At 44.3% G+C, this 25,914-nt stretch overlaps 1 protein-coding gene across 9 annotated transcripts in view; it reads right to left on the reverse strand.

The window, feature by feature from the left end:
- Window positions 1–25,914, reverse strand: part of LOC117142623 (polypyrimidine tract-binding protein 1) — a 125,345-nt gene that overhangs the window by 35,680 nt on the left and 63,751 nt on the right. The gene's annotated exons all lie outside the window — the stretch shown is intronic.

Here is a 25,914-nt window from a genome sequence, read left to right on the forward strand (position 1 = left end):
CGATTTGTAGCAATTTCGCTATTAGTATACTCCACCCCACTCCACTCCATTCCATTCTATACAAAGCAAAATCGAAAGGAAAGCAATGGAGGCGCAAAACTTTTCCTGCTTATGCATTTATCACCTTTTTCCCCACACTTTTCCGTGTGCGAGAGTGCAAAAAACTTTGCCTGGCCTAGTGCCAAGCAATTGGTTTGGGGGAAAGCCGGTAAAATGGGGGAAGCTCCTGCTCCTGCTCCTGCTCCTGGCGGACACATTGCGAGCGCCCGCCCGCATAAATTATTCAAAACATGTGTTCCTCGAGTATCTGAGTGTCTGTATCTCCTACTGTCTGCCACTGACTGTTCTGTTCTGCGCTGCGCTGCGCGACTGTTGACTCACGATTCCAACAGAAAATGGAGAAGAAAAACTCCCCGTGCCCACAAAGGTAGGCAGACGTTTTTCTCTGGCGTTGACTCCCTTTTCCGTCTTTATTTCTGGGCACTTACTCGTGTATGACAATTTCATTGATATTTCCCTGCTCGCGCGCACCACCACTTTCCACACTTTACGCACGAACGAAAGTTTTGGCAATTTTTTATTTGCTCCCCGCGCCACGCGACTTCTGATGTCTATTAGGATATTTACTCTCGCCTGTAATGCGACTTTGTATATATTTGCAGTAAAAAAGAAATGTCTGGCCAACACAAAAGCAGCTGACAACAAAGGTTTTTACATTTGTTAGTGCCGCTTTCATGATCGTAGCACACAACAATATACAAAAATATAATATAATCGGAAAAAATTACTCAGATTTTTATATTTCGTAATATGGTGATTGGGACCCAATTTTAAAATAAGGCATTCAAAAGTCAATCAGATTATACTTCATTTCAATTTAAACTTTCTTTTTCGCATACCCTGATGCCCCTTGTTCGCTGCGTGGAAAAAGTTAGGCATGCGTGTGCTGGAAGTATGTGTATATACATATGCAAATGACAAGCATTCGCCGTTTGGCATTTCTAATGAGGCAAGTCAAAGATTCTGGTCCTGACCTTAGCAACGATTACCGGGCGACATAAATCTTTTCTGGATATTGATTCTCCCCCTCCCCCTCGCCATCCTGCTCTTGGGTGCTGTTGCCAAATACTAAGAAGTATTATGGCCTTCTGTACGCGGGCGGCGTGTTGAGGGAATCTTTTAAAATAAATTATACCTTTTTAAAGCGGTCACGAAGCACGTATGGAGAGCTGACCCAAGAGCCACGACCCGCTCCCGGGGTCATACAAAATTCAATAGCAATGAAATTTATGGCGGCTGGACACTGGCAATAGCAAAAATATGCTGCGCTCGCGTTTCGCCAGAGGGTTCATGGGTGTTGATATGGGCTGGGAAAAGTCCACACCCACACATCCTTCCATCCATCCCACCCCATCCAAGTGCTGTGCCTTATTTATTTTTATGGCCTTCTCTATTTGCTTGTCGTTTTGTGCGGCAGCAGTCCAATAAAAAATGCATTAAAAGCGTCTGGGTCTGGGAGGAAACGACGGTATGCAAACATTTTGGCTTATTCCCTGTCTGCCCGACTTTAAAGAGTGTCGGCACCGAGACAACACGCTCCCCACATTTGCATGGCAGGTGAGGTGGCAGCATTGTTGTTGGGGTTGCAAGTCAATGAGCAAATTCGCCATGCCAATTCTCAAATGTCTAATATTCAGGCAGCTATTTGCCTGAAGGCTATATGTTCAAATAATTTGTTTGCTGCTGGCTGTTATCCTTGTCTGTCCCTTCCTTTGTTTGGCTATACTTTCCGACTTCCCTTTCCGTGCTGTATTCCACCTTCCCTGCTTTCTCCGGCAGCCATTTGCCGCTCGCTTTGCTTTCACTTGGCAGCCCATCGCGGAAAAAAACATGTTTAATGCCCCGCCATTTTTTATAGCGCCACACTTGAATGCGCTTAAATATTTTATGTAATTTTTCGCAATTTATTTAGCACATTATTTGCCGGGCCAGCAGGCAGCCTCTGGGTCAGACATTTATATCAATTCATGGTCGAAAATTTCGTTGACAAATTTCAGTCCCGAGGATTTTCCCACAGCCCCCAAAATCGTTGGCGTCAATTTCAATTTTTAATTCAGTTGATTCTAATTTTCGGGGTACCCATCGTTCAATTATTATTAGGGGAGTGTAATTAGATTTGCCTTGTTAAATTTGCGCGGCTAGGCTTTAAGATTTATTTGCTAGCATTTCACAACGAATTGAAAGGGCGCTGACATAACGAAGTTAGTTGTGTCTCTGCGTCACGGAACTCACCGCAATGGCGAATTAATCAAATTTTTAAACAATTTGAATAACTTTAATGGACTTGCAACACATGCCAAAGCCGAGTGGCACACATACACAAGGATTCACGCTTCCAAGCCAATAAATCCACTGCATGCTACACCCCGGACAATCTCCTCGCTGCTCCATTTTGCGTTCGCGTCATGTTTGGTAAGTAATTGATTTATATATAAAAACATGTTGCATGCCACAACGATTGCAGCTTGTTGCCGTCGCTGCTCCTTCCTTGTTGTTTTTTGGTTTGTCGGCGTGTTTGCTTCTAAACTTGCACACCCCTCACCCAACCCTTCGCCCTTACCCCCCGACCCCTTTGCATTCGAAACGCAAACTCGCATGTTTACATATCGATTACTGCGCGCCTGCTGCAACATCGGGCAATCTGCATATATGCAAGCGCAGTCATGGGCGTTAGGCAATAAAAAGCATGGGGCGTGGCCGAGGGTGGGCAAAAAACATGTTGCACTTTATGCCTTGCTCACCAACAAGGACATATTTTTAAAGCGACCAATCCGACTATTGAATTCAAGTCTTTTGTCGGTCGTTGGCCACTTTTGGCTGCACTTTAAATACGAACTTGCAAGTAATTAAAAAAGGGAACAGCGATATACCTAAACGATTGGGCTACAACGGCAAATAAAAGGCTTTAACAACTCAGGCATTCGGTTCCGCCATTCGGCCAACTTGCAACAAGCTCGTGACGACAGCTCGTTACATTTTCGCTTTTACGACGCCCCAGCAAAATGGGGCGGGTCATAAACCTAGGCATAGAAATTGTAAATGAATGGCAATGGACACAGAAAGACCAGAGAAAGGGCATAAAAAATTATCTACATTTAATGACGAGCCTTAAAAATTAGCGAGAAATGCTCAAATTAAACATAAAACTGAGCGCCCAAAAGTGTGAGGGTCAAATATTGTAAGGGGCATCAAGGAAAAGGGCAGAGGATAGCCCAGGAAAGCCTTCTTTTCGTGGACATGCGTCTGGCGGAAACATCAAAATGACATCCATTAACACACCTATTAATCACAAAAAAATAGAAACCTGGGCCAAACCGAGCATGAATGGCAGAGCAGAACGAAGGTTCTCTCCGCACAATATACACTGAGAAAATCAAAAAAGAAAAACACTATTGGACCAATATTCAAGACAAAATATAGCCGAATGTGGTGTGTAGAACAATTTTACTTTTTGACCGTGCAGTTTGTAGTCCAATTCCCAGACCGTGGCCAGCCATAAAGGTTGCTTCTCTGCTCTGAAAAGTAGGCAATGTCACAACATTATGACCAGGTGACAAAAAACGAAAGAGCAGGGAAAATAGAATATAGCATAGGCAACAGCAACAACCACCTAAATAGCACAAAATGTTGAATAAAAATGTCAAAAAATGTAACAGTCGACGCGTCGACAAAGCCGAACTGGCCGGCGTGCTGTTGGTGTGGTTTCTTGGTGCTTTAACTCCGGGCGTCGGCTAAAGTTGGTCGACATCGTCGTCGTTGTCATAAAAACCCGCAAAGTGGGTGGTGATGGCCAATTAAGTTAACGACGGACGGCGGAGCGGCGCGCCAACTTTGCGGTCGAGCCACCACTGGCTAATGTGCCCAGCTCGCCAAGAATCCACCCTGGACTCGGGCCTAACCTATTGTAATCTAAAACGTTCATTGGGCAGGTTGGCAAATGGAGCGGCCCCAGGATCCGGCTTCTTTCCTTCCTTCCTCCGTGTTTTCCTGCGGCACTGTCGCCTTCAACCATCCGTCCGGTTGTGGTGCTACTTTGATGGCAACGGCTGCAGAGAGGGCGCGGTGGTGCTGCCATCGACTCCACGGGTCGTGTGCGCTTGACTGGCAGATCAAGAGACAGGTGACTGAACCAATTAACAAAGAGCCAGCCACCAAAAACTTCGCCAGCAGCACGAGAGGTAGAACCAAAAACAAAAGGCGAACACGACAAAAAGTGAATGGAAAAAAAGTGAATATAGCTGCAGGTGACGGGCGCCTAGAAGTTGGCCCACATTTTTTGAGAATCACCTTGGAGTGGGGAGTCGCCGGCAGCTGTGGCCAACGAAAACATAACCTCCGCTCCCCAGTTGTATGTCGTATACGTAATATATACAATGTAAATAGACGCCAGCGCCAAATGTCTCGCAAGCTGCAAATTAATTTCTCCCAGGAATCGTCCGAGCAGCTCAGGGAAATATGGCAGGCAAAACACTTTGTAGTGGGCTGCTCATAATCACCATCATCACCGACGAGGCTCAGCCACTCTCTTCGTCATCATTGCGGTTGTCACAGCATATTCCATTAGCAATTATGAATATGGAATAGCAGAAACCGTGACTAGTCTACTCTCCCAGTAATCCCGTCCCCTCCCCTCCCTTTCACCATCGCTGCGACTACTTAAGCCGAGGCAACGATGCCGTTAAGTGCTGTGTTCCTGAGGCGGCCAACATTTGGGCCATGTTTGATGTGCGGCACTACGTCTCCTACACGGAGAAAAAGTCTTTCGATAACATGTTGCCGATTTCGGTATATGTTACAAATCGCAATCAAAGCAGAGTAGTAATATTCAAGATATTATACATTTTAAGCTGTTTTAAGGTCTGCTCAATTGGTCAATGATTTTTTTCAGCAAAGTACTACGACAATTGGAAGTGTGTTTGTTGGTTGTAAAAGCAACAAAGCTGCACTTGTCCTAAGAGCTTTTTGAGAGCGCGAAACATGTGCGGCGCATATTAAAAAGGAATTTCATGGCGGTCATATCGTCCCGAAACTAGAGCAACCACAAAAATAAGTCTTCCTGGGCGACACCAAGTGATCCTTTGAGCTATGTGGCAGTGATCACAAACTGTCTACTAGTTGTCAAGCAAGCCAGGCAAGCACGAGCGCAGAGGAACACAGGAACACGAAGGCCAGGGCACAGAGCCAAAAACCGGAAAATGGGTTTTGAAGCAAATTATCTGCCTGCCAGGCCAGGTCATGCCATAGCCCATAGCCCATAGCCCGAAGACCAAAATCAACCCCACCCAACAACAGCTCTAAACAGTTTCAATTTCAGTACTGGCAGCATGTGTCTCCTTGTGTGCGTGTATGCGGGGGAGAGGTACATAGGCAGAGGGATGGAGCTTGGACCGCACAAACCGGGGCTGCACATATGACAAATATGCATAGACATTGTCTATTGCCACACGCTTGCGGGCTGTCTTTGTCCGCTTTCTCTGTCTGATGTCCTGAATGAAAGGATGCCTGCCTGCACTGGCAGAAAAAGAGCATGTTAACATATTAATTTGACTGTACGATATTCGATTCCTATTAGTTCAATCAAAAAGAGGAAGAAGATAAGTGTGCTAGCATATACATATATACTGCACTTTCACTACGCTTTTTCTTGACGTGCACCTGCCGAATGGATGGCTGAGTGAATGTGATGGAATGGTTGGACGCTTCTTTGGCCAACGCCGCACCAAAAACCCGACCGGCACCGCTGGCGACTGTGGATAGTGCCAAATTATGGTGCTTGTGGTTTTCAGTTGCGAAACGCGAAATTTGCTTTATGACGGCAGACTGGCAGATCCTATCGGAGCGAGGTTGGAGAATGGTTAGCCATGTCTCCATGCCGTGTAATCCCAGTCAACCAGTGCCAGAGTGAGTGCGTGTGTCTGCGTGTTATTTGATACGGTAATCATGTGACAAATATGCTGCTGCCTCCGCTTCTGTTTCTGCTGATGCTGCTGTTGCGGCTGCCTTTGCCACTTTGATTATGCGCATTAATGAGCCGCAGAAAGAGATACGAGAGCAAACGTAGAGCCATTTGCATTTGCTCTTCATTAGCCTGCTGAAGCGCTTTGATTGTGTTTGTCCTGTGTGACTGGGTGCGTGTGTCTGACGGGCGGACGGAAAGCGGCTTTTCCGGAAAATGCATTTAAGAAGCAATCCGCTTAAAAGGTGCATCACCAGCCCATAAGTCCCATAATTAGCGTTATTTGTTTGTGTTTGTGCCATCGCTGATCGTTAATACCGGTGCCCTGCGGCCTGACATTCGCTGGCCGATTATTTTTTAAGCGAAACAACAGGGGTGCACCTTGGCCATTTCCCAACCGACTACTGACCGTTGCATTGTTACAGGTTTTCCCTGGCACCCCCTCCCCGAATTACCCCGGTTTTCACCATTTTAGTGATGAGCGACAAAAGGATGCATAATGGACAGCGGCACCAGCAAAAAACGGAAATGACCAGCGAAAAATTAAAATCGGGCAGACGGAGGGGGTAGACACATGCGGAGCCATAAAAACACACACTGGCTCACACCCACACGGAAAATGCGAACGCAATTCGCTGTAATGACCGCAGCACACAAGGGCAGAAACAGGAGGGGTCTACCATTTGTAACTGCATTTATATTGAAGCGACCACATCTGTTGCGGTTATGTTGTATGCAAAAATGCATTTTCGCGCACAGATAAACATGCAAAACAGGCGATGATGGGCGAGTGAACCACAGTCTGTTTTCTGCCCCACTGCGACTTTGCGTTAAGGGGAGACAGCGCTGTCCTTTTCGTCCTGTTTCCGGTGCGAGTTGGTGCTGTGCTTCCGGTTTATTAATGTTTTTTTTAAGCCCTGTTTTTTCAGCGCTACTCCTTTTGGCAATTAAATTATTGAAAGACGGCAAATGAAGCCGCGCGGGACTGATCCATTTCAACCGCTAGAAAAAGTCAGACAGGTCGCATGGCATGCATGTGGGTAATATTCATAATTGCCATTAAAATAGTGCAACATTGATGATAATGGGAAATGACACGGCTAATGAAAGGGGGTCATGAATAATTCTTCTTGCATAGCAGGATGAATTTCGTAAAATTAAATTGATATTAAATCGAGTGGTGCCGCGCTGATAAATGAAAGCGTGCGACTTTCACCCGGAGACAAAGGCTGCTCCTGGCGGAGGATTACGGATGGAGTGAACAGGAAGTGTTGGCCCGTGACACTAACGAGGACCAGTGGAGGCGGAGGGGATATGACGGATGACACGAGCGAGATGTCGGCACATAAAAGAGTCGGACCAGACGGCCAACAAATAACCGTAGAGGCGGGGATGAGGTGACAAAAAGAATGACGCCATGATTCATGGACGCTGGGTCCACGTGAACGTTTGACAGTCATTGCTTGTCCATACCTATTCCCCCTTTATCGGAAAAGCTCACAAATATTTGTTAGAAATCAACAAATCAACCGGGCAGAAGGAAAAAACTTTTGGCCATGTGCAAAGTGAAGTGGAAATTTTTGCATAAATCAAAGTTAAAAGTGTTAACACAAAAAAAAGGGAAAAGGGGCGAAAATTGAATTTTACAATTTATCCAGCTTCTCCATTCCAACAGTTTTTTGCATGCTTCTCCAATTGCTAGCTATCCCTTATTTTCCCTATCTCCGGGCTCTGTATTTACTTGTTGGCTTTGCCCCTTTTGTTTGCCATTGCACAGAGTAAAGGCCTTTGGGCGAATTTTTTGGCTGTTTGTTGGCTTTCAAATTTGCGGTAAATCGGAAACGCGCCGTAAGTTAAATGAACTCGCCCGCACCCCGTCGCATTCAGAGCGAGAACCGCAGGCCAAACCGACGACCGGACGTGAAATCAGAACCATACACTTCCGAAAACGGATAAGAAAATTGGAAAAATTTAAATTTTAAAAGAACGTTAAGTTCGCCATAAGGCTACATATGTCTTTTCACAAGTCAGAAAGTCCGATTGTTTCTTTTGAAGGTAGACGGTCATTTCTTCGAGTGTTGCCGCGTCGCGTAGTAACAACTCGTTTCCTAGTTGTCTTTCCGTTTCTTTCCATTTATTTACATGTTGCTGCCTGTTATTGTTTTTTATTTTTATTTATCCTTTTTCGCCATTTGTTTTCATAGGATTGCTGCCGGCTGGGATGTTAATCAGTGACCTGCGACCAAGGAGCTTTGATTTTTTTCGTTCTTGGGACCTAGACAAATTTGCTTAATTGCGTATAATTTGTGGCGAGGAAGGTCGACCGAAAGACCGAATAGGAAACGGGCAAATAAATGAATATAATGCAAAAGTGTTGGGAATGGGAACTCGCTTCAAAACCCACCCAGATGGAGCCCAAATAAAAGCGCTTTTGGGCGCACACGCATTCTTTGCAATGAATTATAAGCGAAGGATTAGAACGAGCAGCCGTACAAACGCTAGGGCTTTCCTGATGGAAATTATGAATGGAAAAACTGGGTGGAAAAATAAATCTGCTTGGAATTGAATTCGAGCGACAACAAGGAGAACTCCTGACATGTGTGTGTATGGGTCCACTGAAATTGCAGATAAATTTATTGAAAATGATTCTGAAAGCGAGTGCTGCCGCCATCCTGCCCCCCGGCGTACACAGCAAACATTGTTAGCTCCACCTTCAAATCATTCCTACTTTAGGGGCGCTCCATGTCGTCCGCCTGCAAGCGTCTCTCAGGTGCATGAATTCTGCGCTAGATGAGGAAAATATTGATGATTTGCCAAATGTGTATTGAAAAGGTAAAGCTATTGAATTGCTGGTGCATCAGAGCAACTACACTTTGCATGTTAGTCCATGAGCAAGCGAACACATGTGCATCTCAGTTTAGGGGGAACATGAAAAACGTATTAGTAACCGGAGCAATTGTTGCTCAAAAAGTAGAGAAGCATATTTTTCTCGTTCGCCAGATTTTATGGCAAGGATTTTCAACGCACACCAAGCGAGTTTTAAATTTCAGCAATTTGGGATTAAAACTCGCCACATTAAGCAAAAACAAAACGTCAGCAGTGGAGAGTAAGTAGCAAACAGTGGCAAAAACAAAACGCAGCAGCAACGGCGAAATTAATCTAAAAACTTTTTAATGCGCTTTTAAATGATGAAGCTGAAGGGGGTCGTCGGGCTGCCTTGTTTCCCCCCCAACGATTTCAGGATCCCGCCTGCTCCACTGGCTATTCATAACCGAAGTGTGGGTGTGTGTGTTTGTGGGAGGAGGGGCGCGGGCTCTGTAAACGGCGTGGTAAAAGGAAAGAACAGTGGGGGTTGGGGGGGGGTTTGGGCAGAGGGAAAACTATCATTGCCGTTGTCGCTGGCTGTGCTGCAAATTACAAGACCCGACCCGGGACCTGCTGCGTTGCAATCTCAAGCGCCGCCCGCTCCCCACCAAATGAGATTGGGCGGCAACCTGTTGCGAGGACCCTGCTCCTTGCTATAATTTTTGCACATTTAAAAGGAAAGGGGAGGGTGGGCAGAACGGTAGCCAGGAAGCACACAATTAAGTTATAAGTTGCTGAAATTAAATGAAAACAGTGGGAATATTGAAATTGATGCAAACTTGATTCAGTTGCGGGCGGGCAACGAAGCGGGAGGCGTGGCTGGCTGGCTGGATGGCAAACAAAGGTATCGTTTGATTAAAGTCCCCCTGCCCGGACTGCAGGCAGATTGCTATTTACCTTTGAGTTTTCATGGCATAAATCCAGGCAAACGAGAAGCAGTCAGTTACAGCAATTCATTAGCATCGGACAAGGATTCTCCTATGGAAATTCCTAGCAAGGAGCTCCGCAAAATGGGTTTTTGGTGGCCAAAGTTTTGTGCGGCGGCAGAATTTGGAAAATTCATTGAAATGTTTGCGCAACTTTCGGTTCGCCAGCTGCTAATTGTGTAACTTGTCAGGGAGTCAAGTGGGTCGAGTTGCTTTGCACAGGCAGGCAGACATCTAATTAGATGGTTTCAGTGTCATGTGCGTCCAAAGGCACACCGAGAAAAAATCAAATGTTTCAATTGTGCAAATAAACGTCGAAAATTCGAATCTTTTTGCATATTAAAATCAATATAATAATATTACAACATCACGTTACAATTTCTGTATTTGCGGCGAGAATGGCAAAGAAATCTCAAAATACGCAGGATCAAAAGGACTTTGCGACAGCTTTTCAGAATACCCCAGCCACTGACGATAATTTCGAGCACTTAGCAAAAATAGCAACTATTAAATATGCATAAACGGCGGAGCAGGTCGCGAGCTATTAAACTGCCAGCAAGTCGCACACACTCGCTCTGCTTGTGTGACACTTTAAACAAAGCTTTGCATACATTTGGGGCACGATGTCTGCTGCAGCGTCATCTAGAAAACAAAAGCCATAGACGACACACACACGGATCTGGAAATTCCTTTGGGCAAGCCTTAAGCCAAAGTGAACGCGTGCTCGCCGCAATGTCACATAAATTTGCATATATGAGGGCCGTTCTCAGCCGCTCTCTCTTTCGCCCGGGAGATGCCCGTCTCTGTCTAGCCCCTGTGTGCTAAGTAAACGCCCTGGTGTAACAAAAAGCTTTTAAAATATGCCGACGCGACACCTCCAGTAAATTTTATACGCTTTCAGCTTAAATATTTACCCACACACAGTCACTTGCGAAGACGTGCTGGCATATGATAATAAAATCTTTATATAATTGTAAAAATTGCGGCCAAGCGAACTAGCTCACTTGGGCTGGTGTAATAAAAATGAAGTTAATTTTAATTAAAATGCATAAAAGGTGCGTGAATGTGTGCGGGGACAAATACCAAAAGCTGCTGAATCGTAAAGTATGCACATATGAGTGAGTATATGAGTGCTCGACGGCCCTTTTAATTTATATTTTTACCCCTTCGGCTGGTGACTTCATGTCCCCCGTTCCGCGCCCACCGATGGGTGTCGAATTATAGGCCATAAGTGTCAATATTTGCTCCTCTTTATGCCTTTTTGGCCAAACGGCAGCCGCAGGAGCGCTGGTTTTTCGGCGGTGGCCAGACCATGCATAAATCCTAATAATTACCGGCAAAAATCAGCACCCCTTTTTCATGCTAATCAGCTAGCTTCGTTTTATTTTCATCTTTATTTCGTATGTTGCATGTACTACGCGTCGTTTTATCTTATGTTATTTAATAATTGTATGGCAGCTGCCGTACCACGAGCTTAATGCGCGCGAACAGCTGCTGCGGCACGCGTTGCTGTTGCCGCCGCAAAATTTGTGGCTGAAGCGGAAGACGTAGCTGGAAGCCAGTGCCGGGGGATAGCGGTAATGGACAAAATCCTTTTAAAAAACAATTTATGCCGACCTAGCTGGAACTGTTTCTGTTAAGGATGCTACCTTTTTCGTCAGGGTGTTTAACAAAGTGCTAATTTAAAAAGTTCGTCAGCAGCTACAACAATGGGTGGGTGAGGGTTGAGTAGCAACAAAGTAGGAAAATAGCAAAAATTGCTAATTAAAAATTTATATGAAGTTGGCAGTAATAGCATTTTTAATTATAGCCAACTCATGCGGCAGCAACAGAAACAGTAACTGAACACCAGCCAGCGGAAGTGCGGCATAAACATTTTTGGGGTCGTGGGGCAGGCCCTTTTGTTGTTGCGGCTGCAACTTCGATTTGGGCCACAAAAGGTGGCTGGTCGGCCAAACAAAAAGCCCAGGCCCTGGCAGAATGTTAATTAAATCCGTAATCTAGCATCGGTGGTGAGTTGCGGAAAGAGAAATGTTCCCAAGAATTTTCCGGGCCTAAATAAAGTTGAGAAAATACTTGCAGAGCTAAGCAACTGCATTTGACGTCTGCACTGAGCTGATCAAAGGCATCCCCAACAAGCACATAATGAAGAGACCATTTGAAATATTCATAAATGGCCCGTCCGGCCAGCAGTAAATGCCAAATGCCAAATGCCATACACAATGTGTGTGAATGTGTGCAGAAAGCCAGAGGAATGCACCTTTATTTTCTATCCCATTGTTGAAGAGAGAAGCCTTTGCATGAAAATAACAATTAATTCTTTGTTGGCCTCTTGTTTTTCGACCAAATTTATTATGTATTCTTATTGATTCGCAGAGGCAGAAGCAGTCGCATCCACTTATTTAAGCCTCGTGCTTAAAGCCACAGGCCGCCGGCCAGACTGTTGCTGAAGTTCAATTGGAAACTTTTGTCAAATTAATTAATTAAACTACACTGCAACCGGGGCGAGACGACACGAAGCAGTGTCCTGACCTAGCAGTGGTATTAATAATTGAAAGGCGTCCGGTTGAAGTCGTCACTTTGTACAGGACATGGCCCGAAGTTGTGTGAGCGGCGGCCAGCAAAAACAAACAACTGAAACGGCGGCCAAGGATGGCAAAAGTTCTAAAGTTCATCGTGCAACTTCGTAGGCCGACTTTTCCCGTGGCCCTTTTTCGCTTCTTGTCCATGAAAAAGTTACGGCCTTTAAGATGCCTTTAAAAGCGTTTAGTGTTGGCTGGCGGGGCTTCGTTTTAATTTTAAGGCACATCAAAATCAACGCCACAGCCTAATTAGTGCTGGGTTGTTGTTTGCCTCGACTTAAGGGTGACTAAACAGAAAACACAACCCTCCCTGCAAATACATAGTTGAAAAGTTGTGGGCTAGCTATCATTTTCGCATCGGGCGAGTTCTAGTCTAAGTCGGGTTATGAATGCGCGGTTTTGTCTGCCTCAAAAATCAACTGATAGAGAGCTCGGCGAAACTTTTGCCAACCAGCATGATAAGCGCATTTACATGTTTATCAGCTTAGACAAGGGGCAACGTCTGGAGCCGTGGGCAGGACGCACTTCAAGTCATTAGGCAAGTAACTAACCTTTTGTTTATGGCTGCTGAATTTCTATAATAACAATTATGAAAATTAGCCGGGCGAAGCTAGAGGCCAGACGAAGCGGAGCGAAGGACCACGATGGCTGGTTGCCATTGTTTTCGCGGCTAATTAGGTTTGTGCCAAATAGGCAGAAAAGACGCTACTCACTGCAAATATGCCCTGAAATTAAATTAGTGTACCATACTCGGGGGCGTGCTGCTGACAGGCCTTCTATGCTGCCACAGTGAAGTGGAATTTTCGGGCTTTCTACTTACTAATTGAGCCGGCATTCGGCCATAATCTTGTGGGTAACTCACCTGTAAATAAATCGCAAGAGAGAGAGGCAATTTGATTAGCATGTTGAATTTGCTTTATTGCAATTGGGTTTGTAAAATCTTTTGAGCAATCAAATCTAATTAAGCTGGGCCCTAATCACTTTTTGTGGTTATCTTCACCGAGCAGGGCTGGAAATCAGGAGGGGTGACGGGGGACACATATTGGCGCCAATTGTCAATAACAAATATATCGGACCCATTAATTATGTAACTTAATTAGCAAAGGCGACAAAAAGTAAAGTGCTTCGATGTGTTCGGCACTCTTTATGTGCAAGCTGCCATTGTAATGGTCAAATAAATCCCTTTTAATTAAGAGATAAACAGAAGCAATTAAATTATTAATTATTGCCCCACACACAGGCGAACAGCAATATTGCATTGAAATATGGCAGACTTTGTGTATGGGGAAATATAAAAACATAACAAAAAAACATGCGCTAATCCTTATGCATATGGAATCAATAATACGCCTGGCTTGTAAGCTGCTAATTGTTGCTAAATAAACAAAGCTAGCAACAAAAAAGCCTATCAAATATTTATCGCCTGGCAGAGGAAATCAGCATCATCGGCAGGCGGTCAAGCGTAAACTTGTAAATAAATAATATCCCCAGTTCATAAATATACACACCAACATCACGCAACCACCAGAGGGCAGGGGTTTCACTAATTTATCGATCATCATCCGTCAAGGCTTTTAGCGCCCTGCCAAATATGTTTGCACTAATTGATTTCCTCTTCCTGCCCTCCTGCTCCTGCTATTCATGCGCCTCACTTCGCAGTACCACCATCGTCGATTTGGGAGGAAAATCACGCTGTGACAATTGCGTTTGGCGAATTTTCGCTAAACAATTTCAGCGCTGAACCACAAGCAATGAAATTAGGCGATTGAATTTAGAAATATGCAAATATTCGTGATCAATTTCGCAAAAGTCAGGACGGATAAAAACGCATTTGATCTGATCATTTAGAACATAAAAGAAAATCATTCACTACTGTAGCATTATGGTCAACATTTAAATGAAAAGTTCAGAAAATGCTGATCGAATTGTATGATGTTTACGTAATGATGGTTGGCTGATAAATCGCGGCTTATTAGCCTGGCTTCGACCAACAAACCAGGCTAACCAACTCAAATATCAGTTAAGGGGAACCCAACCGAGCTGCCATTGTTTGTCTGGCTGACCCTTTTGCATAATGAAAGTAACGTTGTGGCAGCCATTTTGCGGTTTGACAAATGTTGTGTCAAATTCGGCAACAGCCGCAACACAGGAAGCGTTGGGCGGTAAGGACGTTAGAGGGCTAACAAAGCGGGTTTTGGTTGGGCCAACCACCGGACAACTTTGTCAAATGCTAATGGACTCTCCAGACTCCCACACACACAAAGAGCGAAAAATTAGCCATGGCTCGGCTCCATCGCCCCAACACACTTCAAAGTCCTTGCAGGGCATCCTCCTGCCACACATTCTGTTTGACTTGACAACAACGGTGAGCTGACCAGAGCAACCGCTGCTGTCGACAGCAACAATATCATCAGCGTCAACAGCAACAACCGGGCTGCAACATGAGCAACATTAAAAAACATTAGACCAGAAATCACTTGGCAGCAACCACCTCGTTTGTTGCAGGTTGCAGGTTGCAGGTACACTCTCGCGCGCTACTGGGTGCTGTGAGTCACCGGTGCAACATCTGAATCCACAAAATGCGGCTTAGGCGCAGAGTGATGATGATGTTGCTGCCTGTTACCCACTGGGAGCTGTCTGCCATTTGCACTGAAACCTATAGGGTCCTGGAGTGAAAATCAGTTTAATAGCCAAAGGGAATCGAAGAACACAATTAATTAGCCATACCATGCAAAATACGTTTGCAATATAGATCAAAAATGCGGTTTAAGTTTAAGGACGTAGTTCTGTAAAAGGGTTTTCTTGGTTTTTTGCAGTGTGCTCTGTACGGTTGTCCTGGCAATGATTTGTTGGCATTTTCCTGACTAGAATACCCAGAAGGCCGAAGGGATGGGGCAACTAGAGGGCAGCTAACCAGGGAACTGGCGCCATCATCGTATTACCAAAAGTCGTGCCCGTTCCCGCCTTTGTCAGCCACCCTGTGTAAATGTAATCCCAATGTTAGGGTCTGGGCCCGACCACTTGCTAGTCACACACTCCATTTATTTTTCACCCCTTGACTGCCTATTCCCGCCCGGCTCAGCCTCAAAATGCACTATGAAACCGCAGCCAGCATTCGGGGATAGTGAACTCAGGATCCTGGACCGGGTTGTGGAGAGATGCACTTTTCAAGCTAATGCTTTTGTTGCCGACCTTGTTTGTTGTGTGTGAGCCGCCACTTTTGGGGCACTTTGCAGAAGCCAAGTTTTGGATCTCAGCTCATTTACATATTTGAGGAGCGGGAAAGCGCAAGTTTTGCTATTTTCGCTCCGAGTAAATGCAAAAGTTTTGCCTTTCGGCTTCGAAAATTTGTCTACGACTTAGAGCCCAGAATTAGTAAATATTTGCTGAGGCATTAGAAGCATCCTCGACTGGCCATTGCCTAGACACCAAACCAAGATCGTCTGCGGAGGGCCAGTCAGGCACGAAGATAAAAAATATACAAAAATTCCTTGCAAAATTACTGTTAAATATTTGAGTAGAAATTACAATGAAGTTTTGAATAGTTCGGCTGCTTCCGTTCGACTTCAACGAAATTGTCACGGCTACTATAAGTCAACTCAGAGTGCAGCTATAAATTTGAATAAATTAAGATTGATTTGTTGTTTGCTAGACGGAATACGGTTTAAGCCGGAGGAGAGCCGAGGCAAATAAACAAAAACTCATAGTCAAACAATAAGCAAAACACACATAATATGCCAAAAATGTTTTCCCGCAAACACACAGCACACAAAGCCCACACAGCACACACATTGCGAAATGCACACAAAAGCCAAAAGCAAATTATTTAAATCAACATTCGCTGCGGCCGCCGGTGCAGAAGAAGAAGCCCAGGACGAGGACGAAAATATTGTCGAATAAAATGTGGGAAACGGAAAATACATAAATACAATGTCTCCTGCATATGAAAAATGTTGGCCGGCATCCATCAACACATTCATCTTCTGGGCAGGACCAAGTTCAGGGCAAAAGGAGAGGCAGATGCAGATGACGAAGCAGAAGCAGAGGCAGTCCGAACTTTCTGCCATGTATGTAAATTTTTGATTTGTGCCGAAAAATGCATAAATAACTGTTAATATTTAATATTGTTAACTTGTAAATTTTAAATGAAATATACGAGGACAGCGAGGTCACAGAGAGTGGAAGCCCGGCTCTTTGTGGCTTGGCTGGAAGCTTGATGTTGATGATTGTCCCTTGTCCAGCCCCTTCCCCAGTTGCATATGAATTATGCAGTTTTTAACAAAAATCCCGCAGCAGGATTTACATGGCTGGCTGGCTCTCTCTTGACCCTTTGTGTGCGGAGTCGTCCACTGTCCTGACAAAAGTTAAATTGTTTTTTGTTTTATTTTATTACGTTCCTGATACATTTTCCATTTGCTTGCAGAATTTTAATAATTTTTTTTTTTTGTTGGAGCTGTTAAATTTAGAAATGACATTTGTCAGCAAGATAATCGGAATGGGAACGCCGCTGTTGATAAAATGTAAGTCCTAATCAAATATTCAAAGCTGCTGCAGCTTTTTAGTTTAGTAATTAAAAAATGTACCACAGAATGCCGGGTGGATGAGCCTAAGTCCTCAAGTGCAGTTCAGTTAAAATGTGTGCGTGGTCCTCCAACATCCGCCACTGCATAAATCATCCATCCAGATGACAAAAAATATGCAGAAAACGAACTGTGGCAGAAAGCCGTTCAATTCAAAACGTGTGGTCCCAACAAAACAGAAAACTAACCAAAAAGCTTGTCGATCTCTGAAAAAAAGCCACAAAAATTCTCTCCTGAAAAATGTTTGACCATAGCTGTCTATTTATTTTCCGCCGTTGAATGGTGCAAATTTAAAACTTATAAGCACGCCAGCCAACCAACTGCCAGCAAATATCAAACACCAAACACTAAAGACGCACGCATACACCCGCCATTCGTTTTTTCATTTCCACATTTGGCCTCCGTGGTGGTTATAGGTGGCCATGGAAAAAGCCATAAAGTTTTTATTTATTTGCATTTGCTCACGTGTGCATGTTTAATTAAATTTGAAGCGCCTGAGAAGCCGCCATCGAGGCTCGGCTGGGGAATTATTTTTTCGGTTTCGGTTTTTGTTTTGGCCAGCGAAAACAAAATATGTACATGCGAACGCCTGCCGCCTTCTCTTCCTCCCCCGCCCGCTCTTCCTTTCCGAAAAGTTATGTCTAACAGCCAGGTCCTATTCGTATTTATGCCTAGCATACGATGCAGTTTACGTAACGAAAATTGAGTTGGACATGACCAAATTGCGGTTGGTTTGGTTCGCTGCCTCCTCTTTGTTGTGCGCCCTTGTTTATGAACTTTTTTGCTGGCCGTGTAGCCTCTACTCGGAAACTGATGAGTGGGAGCCACTGGTGGAGCGACCACCCAAGGCATGCAAATTGGAGCGTGACGTGCATTTCGCGAGCAATGGATTCCACCTGGCGTGCATTCCATCTTCAAGTTAAGTTTTCGGTCACACCAGTCAGCGTCTAAAAGTAGGCAACAGCTTAGGCCAACTTGACAAATGGCAGAAAGAAGACGACAGTGAAGAGACAGCTGGCAGGATGTTAAATAGAGTTAATTAAATCGTCCCTAGTTGCTTAAAAGCCTAGACAAAGTTTGGCGTCGTGTGTGTGTCTATCGCATGCTGCACTCGCAAAAATACAACCGTGAAGATGCGATAATAGATGGCCGGTAAAACTTGAAATAAAATTACGATGACATCATCGCAATATTTATACCTAATCCTTGCGCAGTTTGCCTTCGAGTTCTCGATTATGAAGGTATAATACTTTGCTTTTAGAAGTGTCCAATAACTAGAATATGCAACAACCAAATGTGTGTATTAATAAACAACCACTAGCTGCTACAATTACTGTTTTCGTTCGTTGACATCTTGTTTAGTGAGGAAGCTCAGAAAATTTGCAACTGTTTTCTGCAGCGTGGAGATTTTTGTGTGTACAATTTATGCGCCTCATTAGCTGAGCGAGCACAGAGACAGAAGAAGAGGCAGGGGGATACGACAGGAGCAGAGGGCAAGACACACTCATCATCATCATTAGTCACCGGTTGTGCGCGCCTAAAAATATTCCAAGCGTTTTGCGTTTGCTCAAAGGCCAGCCGCCACGACAGTCTCGCCCAGTCAAATGAAATGGTTTCGACGATGTTTGACATATTTCAACACTTTAACAAACGAGTGCGAGGGTGGAATAGGGCACACGTGCTCCTGGTTCTGGCCCTGTTGCTGCCGCCACTGCAGAAATGTGTATGTGCATATATGTATGTTAGCCCGAGAGGAGATTTTTCATATTTGGAGGCACATATTTCAACGCCATGAGAAGAGATTGCTGCATTCACCGTGTCCTCGTGAGTTGTTGAAAGGGTTGAAGTGCCACAGCCCCGTGTACTTCCCCCATCCCAGAAAAGGGAAAAGTAAAAGTGCGACTAAGACTCAGCCTCAGCCTGTTTCTCGCATTGATTTTGTTTTGCTTTCGCTCGCCATTTCTGTGAGAGCTACGCTGCACAGCCAAAAAAATCGATCTATCTATATCTATCGAGAAATATCTATTACAATCTAACAACATCTCCAGGTATACAATACAATGACTAATTCAAGAAATATTTAAAAATATATTTGTCTGTAGAACCAAAAAACAACCACAAGGCTTTTCTTCAGGTGTGTTTACCGGCTTTCCTTGGACTCATTTCATTTCCCCGCCTGCGTTTTACTTTATTTTATGCCTTCCTTTTTATTTTTCGCTGTCTGTGTAAGGGCTTTGGCTGCTGTTGGTTCGGCTTCGTATCCTGCGTTTGCCTACTTTTTATGTGTTCTTATTTATTTGCGCTGCTTTGCAATTTCAAAAAGTGTTCGCAAAGACAGGCAACGATGGCAGGACCAATGGCTTAGGGAAATGGCTGGCTGCTGGCTGCTGGCTGCTGGCTCTCCTTTCTCGGTGGACTATTTCGTGCCAAGAAGAGGCTCGCGTGCTCGGCTGCCTTATATTGCAAAGCGGGCATAATAAATATTTGACGCTTCATAAATCTTTAAAGAGTTGCCAAAAGCAGGCGCTCACGGCTTGTTTCGAGTGCCTATCCAGTAGCCACGGGCCTTAATGGAATCGCTACTTTTCGCCGCTCTACGTTTATGCTAATGACTTGGCTGTTGCAATTGGAACCGGCTGCTGCGCAAATTTGACAACAAACAGGGCGGAGCCCAGGAAATGGAGGAGGGAATCCACTTGGGAAACCCTTGCAAATTGCATGAAGGGGATGCCTACGAAATCTTGGCCACAATTTTCACTTGCACTTTGGACCGGAGGAGTAGAGCCATTTTTGATTTCCCCAATGATTTGCATTAACATTTTTAGCACCACGCAGTTCCCGTCGATCGTTGTGTTTGGCAGCTCACCTTCGACCCTCCGCCCCCCACCCCATTCCACCTCTTTCACCACCCATTCACACCCACGCAAACAGTCGCACACAGCCGCAGACAACGGTCAATCGATGAAGCGTAAGCACATTATGCGGGTTAGCTGAGCACAGGGGTTAGGGCTGCCTCGGAGCGCTCGCAAATGAACTATTGTTTATAAACTTCCCCACAAATCGGTTTGGGGCCAGGATTCGCACACAGGTTTTGTTTTGGCCTCAATAGTCCTCTGGGCATTTGAAATTTTCTTCATCTAGATATTATGTAATTAAGACCCATGCCAATGCTTGCCATATGCAGGCTACATTATATATAAAATCCAAGATGGATGATATGTTGAGAACAATTTCATTTTAAATGGTAAATTATCATTATTATGAAACTGACGACAACCCAAGTAAACAAATTCGTTACTAATAAGTGAGGTTGATACATCAAAATATATTATAAATACTAAATACAGTTTGGTATTCTTAAATGAATTTCAAAATATGTAATAAGGTTGCGCTCCAAAAATATTTTTAGCAGTGCGCCCACCGCCGCCCAACCCTTTTACGTTCGCACCCCTTTTGCATCCCGCACACTTTCATATGAGTGCGGCGTTCTTCGGCAGAACCTCATTGCCGGCGACCCAGTTCATTTAAATTTGGCGTGGAGCCAAGTCAAGGCAGCGAGCCAAGCAATGAGCATTAAAGTTATGCTCGTAGTTGGGCCGGGTGGCTTAGGGGTGGTGGGGAAGGGAGGTGTGTGCCCGTCCAGGCGTTGCTTGTAGCTTTGTTTGTTGTTAAGTGTGTTAACAGGGTTTATGCTGCACACTCGCACAGACAAACAGGGGATCCTGCCAGCTGGATGCGGAGTGTAAGCCCACACATCCGTGAAAGGCGGCTGTCTGCTCCTCCACTTCCACATCGCCTCTCGCTTCCCTCGTCCTGGGAACTCTGTGTGTCTTATTAGCGTTCAGCTGCTGGCTTTAAAGTGGTTGCGACGATGTGAGCTTTAAGATGGCGCTCGCAATTCGCCTTCCTCATTGTCGTAGCTTGACAACTTCCGACAGCCGTCCATCCACATCCACATCCACACACACACAATCGCACTCACCAGCGCCACCCCCAAAGGTGCAGCTATTATTATTTTTGTGAAATAAAAACCGCAATTACCTGAGAGTAAAATATATGGCAGCCGGAGCAAATAAACCAGAGAGTGCGTTTGTGCCGGCGAGTGTGTGACATAAAGCAAACAATATGGCGACACGCAACACTAAGCAGGCGGAGGAGAAAAGGATCGAGGAGGGGGGGCAGGCGGCCAGAAAATGGGGCCAAGTTTCCCGCCATGTTGTTGCTGAGCTACGAGCAACAATGTTGCAGCAACTCGAGTGCACCAACATTAGTTCTGCTCGCAAATAAAAGCAAAAATAAGTGTAAAATTAAATTATACGAAAGCGTCGATGTGTGAGTGAAAGAGGGACTGGCCCCCAACACCTTCACCATTGAGACGCATTGTTTTTCCCTCTGTTGCTCTTTCGCGTTAAGCACAAAAATTGAGTAACTGTACGTGAATGAAAATGAAAACAAAGCCAGAGGGGACTTGCCGCAGGACGAACGCTGGACGAACTTTCGCGCTAAAAACTTTTGCATTTCTTAACTAGTTTTTGCTATTGTTTGTTGTTTTCCCCCACTTTTTTTGGGGGTGCACAAAATGCGGAAAATTAAATTGCCCCCGCGAGCGTTCGCAGGTCCAAAAACGCGGAGCAGACAACACGCAGCCAAACAATAATTGAAATAAACACTTAAAAACTTTGACTGCAGCACTTTCTTCGTGCTTGGTCTTTGCTATTTTCCTTTTGTTGAACTGGAAATAGTTTTCGTTTTCTTATAAGCGTGCTGCTGCTTGCCGCACTCAGTTAAATTCTATAAAGCTGAAAAGACAGATTTCCCGACGGCTGTGAAGGCAACAAAGAAGTAGTAATAGCGCTGCATACTTTTGTGCGTTGTGGCACTCTAATTATAGCTCTCGTGATTTAGAGACAATTACGTAAATATAATTAAGTCATTGAAGCGTTTAAGCAAGAGTCAAAAGGCAATCACAAGGACATAAAGCGCTGGCCGCAAATGAAGTTTTCGCAACATGTCCTGGGGGCGAGTTTTGGTTTTGTTCTTGTTTCGGTTCGCAGAAGAAGAGACCGCAAACCATTCGGTGTGTTTACATTTCCCACATATGTATGTATTATTGGGCACCCAGAACCATGAGTTTTCTAATCTAGACCAACGAGTTTGTCAACGTCAAATTGACAAATAGCATCTCTTCTCTTCACACACTACTTAATTACATCATATAATTATGTGGGATGAGATTGGGCCGGATCCTAAAAATGTTTATTTATTTAAGTCATAAACTGAAGCCATTAAACCAGAAGTCTCCAAATGCTGCTTATGGCAGATCGAATAATCAATATAGATTAATAAAAACACGAAGGAATGATAAAACTAACAAACATTAAAATTCGCTTGATATTTTCCATTTTTAATTAGGTACTCACATATGGTAAATCAAATAATCGAATGGAATTTTTCTATGTTATGTCGACTATTTATTTGGACAGCAACTAATTTCTAGCATTGTAGATATTTTAACCATCCAAAAAATGCACATTCGAATTAGGGAATGAAATTGTTGTTTCCCAAGCAATGAATAAAATAAATACTAAACATTGTTTTTGTAACATGAATTGTCAATGCAGTCGGAAAACACATATGCATGTACATATGGCGATTTCCCTACCCATAGCAAAAACAAAAAAAAAATGGAGGAGCTTTAAACCACCTCATATATATGTACGGCCATTTATTGGGGATGCTTTAAGCAGCCAGAAATAAATGTAAAATTAAAATAATGGTACATGTTGTTATTGCGGTTGCTTTTGCGTGCTTTTTCTGCCACAAAGCCCCGCTAATTAATTTGATTCGTTTTTTGCTGCCTCCTTGCGTTTCTAAATAGCAACAATTACTGCCAAGGAAACACATTGCAGAACCATTCTGTGGGCTTGGGCCGATAACAAGGATCATAACATTTTCCTCTTTGTAGGTCTTTTGTTCTTCGTCGCTTTTTATGAACATTCCATTGGCCGAGACTAAAATAGGCGAAAAAATTAATATCAATTTTCGAGCTTTGTCTAGGGCTAACAACCCTCTTTGTTGTTGCTGGATACTGCTGCTGTTGACGTAAATTGTAGATTATAATCAAATGTATTCTGTTCCGTTTTGTGAATTATTTTCGTGGCTTTATACGCTGCTACTGGTTTGGCGTAATTTTTTATATTTTCTTTGCGTGCCTTTGGGCTCTATGAATTTGTCCTTTGGCTAGCTCTCTCTGGCTATATTATATTAATAGCAATTACTCATAATTACTCGCTCTCTCCTGCATGCCTCTCCCCGATTCTGTTTCCCTGCAATTAAGTTGATTACAACAGCAGTGACAGCCCTTCCCCTTGTCTGTGTGTGTGTGAGTTGCACTCTCCCACGAAAAAGACTGTTGATTGTGGAGGGGAGCAAAACAAAATTAAAAAGCGAAAGGTTAGCTGGCGAGCACATGCTTATAAATCACAGTAGCTCCTTAAGCTCCTTCTTTGCTCTGTTTTCTTTCCCAACTGGCGTGGCTATCCTTCTTTTTGCACTCAAATTCAACTAACCGCCGCGGGCGCCGTCAAGAAGCCTTCGTATCTGGCCTGGGCATCTCTCTTGTGCGCTTTAAGTGAGGTTATTATTTTCGCCTCTCAGTGGCTCACACATACACTTGGCATCTTTTCCTGATAATAGAACGTTTGGCCGCAAGACAAATTGTGATTCAGCCGATGGAACTGTGGCAATGTTGCACTCGAAAATTATTTTGTATATTTGTGTTGGAAACTATTTAATATAATCCATTATAATCCAAAAAAAAGCATATCAAAAGCAAAACCTTTTAAGCTTCCATCTGATATTTAAATACCTTTCCTGACCCGAGAACAATACTTTTCTCGTTGTCTAGAAGCCACTTTTTTTCTAAGTGAAGAACTCCATCTTCACTTGGGTTACTTCCCTCAGGCCGACAATCATCATCAGTGTCAGCAACAGGAGGCGGATCCGCTGGCTTTTGATGCAAGCGGTAAGCGCGTTATCCCAACCGAATCCGAATTCGAAAGTGGGCTGCTGGGCGTGTTTTCCGTAATTGAAAAGCGAGAAGCGCCGAAACGGCAAAGCCAAAAAGCTTCGCCTGGCAGCTACAAGTGGTGCTGGATAGACAAGTCAAGGACGCCCCGCTGCTGATTGACAACATATTCAAAAGCCAAATCATCGACCAATGCTGGCGCTAACGAGCAGGGCCTCAGAGGGCGGGCGTCATGTGCGAAAATTAATTAACAAAATTGCGTTTTAAAAATGTGATGCGCGCTCTAAAAAAAAAGGCTGCAATTACCGTTAATGAGTTTAACGCCAAAGGCGCCACCAAACGCATCTCCTCCTTGATTTTCCTCTTAACGAGCAAAGCCTTTTAGACATTACAAAAGTTTCGCAGCTTGTCTATTTTGATGTTTTCGTTCTTTAGCTACCCTTTTTTCTGTTGGGAAAATATTTTACTTCCTTTTGCACTTGGCTTGTCTTTGACTACGGGGTCGTGTCAAAAAAGTGCACAAGGCACGCAACAAGTCTTGACCTGAACTTGGAACTTGGCCAAGCACCTTTGACGTGGCTCCTGGAAATTACCCTTTTTACGTGGCACATTAATTTCGAGCAGGTTCACTGGGTTCAGTGAGCAGTCAACCCCAAACACACCCACACACGTACGCTTCTCCACATTTGACCAGTTCATTGAAGCGATTTTGATGTCAGGTTCTTTTCATGGGAACTATTGCCAAGGCTACCAACCCCAAGAGTGCCACAAATGGCAGTAATGACTACCAACGCTTTGATTTCGACTTACAGCACTAGCTGCCCATCCATCAGCATCCAGTTGCTGCTCTATTCTTTATTTTCCCTCCGCCGGATTTGTCTCAATTGGTAAATGGAAGCCAATTAGTGGCCCGGCTGTGTGGCCAAGTGTTAAATTAATTACCTAATGGCTGCACTCTTGAATCGTAGCAAAGTTTGCTTATTGAACTCTTAAATAAAATGCACATGCAACTTACTCGCACTATTTGCCCATAGATATATCTGGACGCATTTGTGTGTTGACTTAATTATATTTGCAGTGAGGAAAAACGGAATTGCCGGTAATCAGAGCTGGAGAGTCGGTCGAGGCGAGCCAAGTGCTGCACAAATAGCCAGTTCAGGTGGTGCACGTTCTTTTTGGGTTAGAGTACGGGCTGACCCATGACAATGGCAGAGCAAATATTAAACAGCCGTACAAACATGCTATATGCGTGCACTGCTAGAAAAAGTTTTAACTCTAGGCGACTGCTTTTGCTCAAAACTGCCTTCATGGGTATATATATACCTATATGCAGTACGAACAGTAGGGAGGGGAGTTTATATGCCCGAATGAAGGATCAATAACCAAATTGAATTCATACATACAGATCGGCTATTATTCTTAGAAACGCATTATAGAAATATGTTTGTTTTTCTCTGAGTACATCGATGTGTGTGGTCAAGTCGAAGAAATCTTGACTTGACAAATCGAGTAATAAAAATGGCCCGTCTATAGCAGTCAATACAGGGAGACAACAAAAAAGGCCAGGCTTAGAGCATGATCTCCAAACGGGAAGAACGGTGCACAGTGTGTGTGAGAAATGTAAGCTTAAATATTTTATGGCGTTCACGCTGGCAACACAAAGGAGCAAGTGGGAGGAAGGAACTGATGCCAGGTAAGTGCCGGTCGCACTGAAATAAAATTGCATACTTCATGGCGCAGGATGCGGCAAACACAGCGACAGCAACAAGGAGCACTGAGCAGAAAGGAGCCGCCTGCCAGACGTCTTTGTCAGCAGGCAGCGAAGAAATTCGATGAAATTTATTTACAGTTTAAAAAGTAGACAAGTGCCAAGGAGCCGGTGCAGAGAGGATACGACTGCAATCGACTCTCGTGCGTG

This window comes from Drosophila mauritiana, chromosome 3R (genome assembly GCF_004382145.1).
Source record: "Drosophila mauritiana strain mau12 chromosome 3R, ASM438214v1, whole genome shotgun sequence".
NCBI classification, from domain to species: Eukaryota; Metazoa; Arthropoda; class Insecta; order Diptera; family Drosophilidae; genus Drosophila; species Drosophila mauritiana.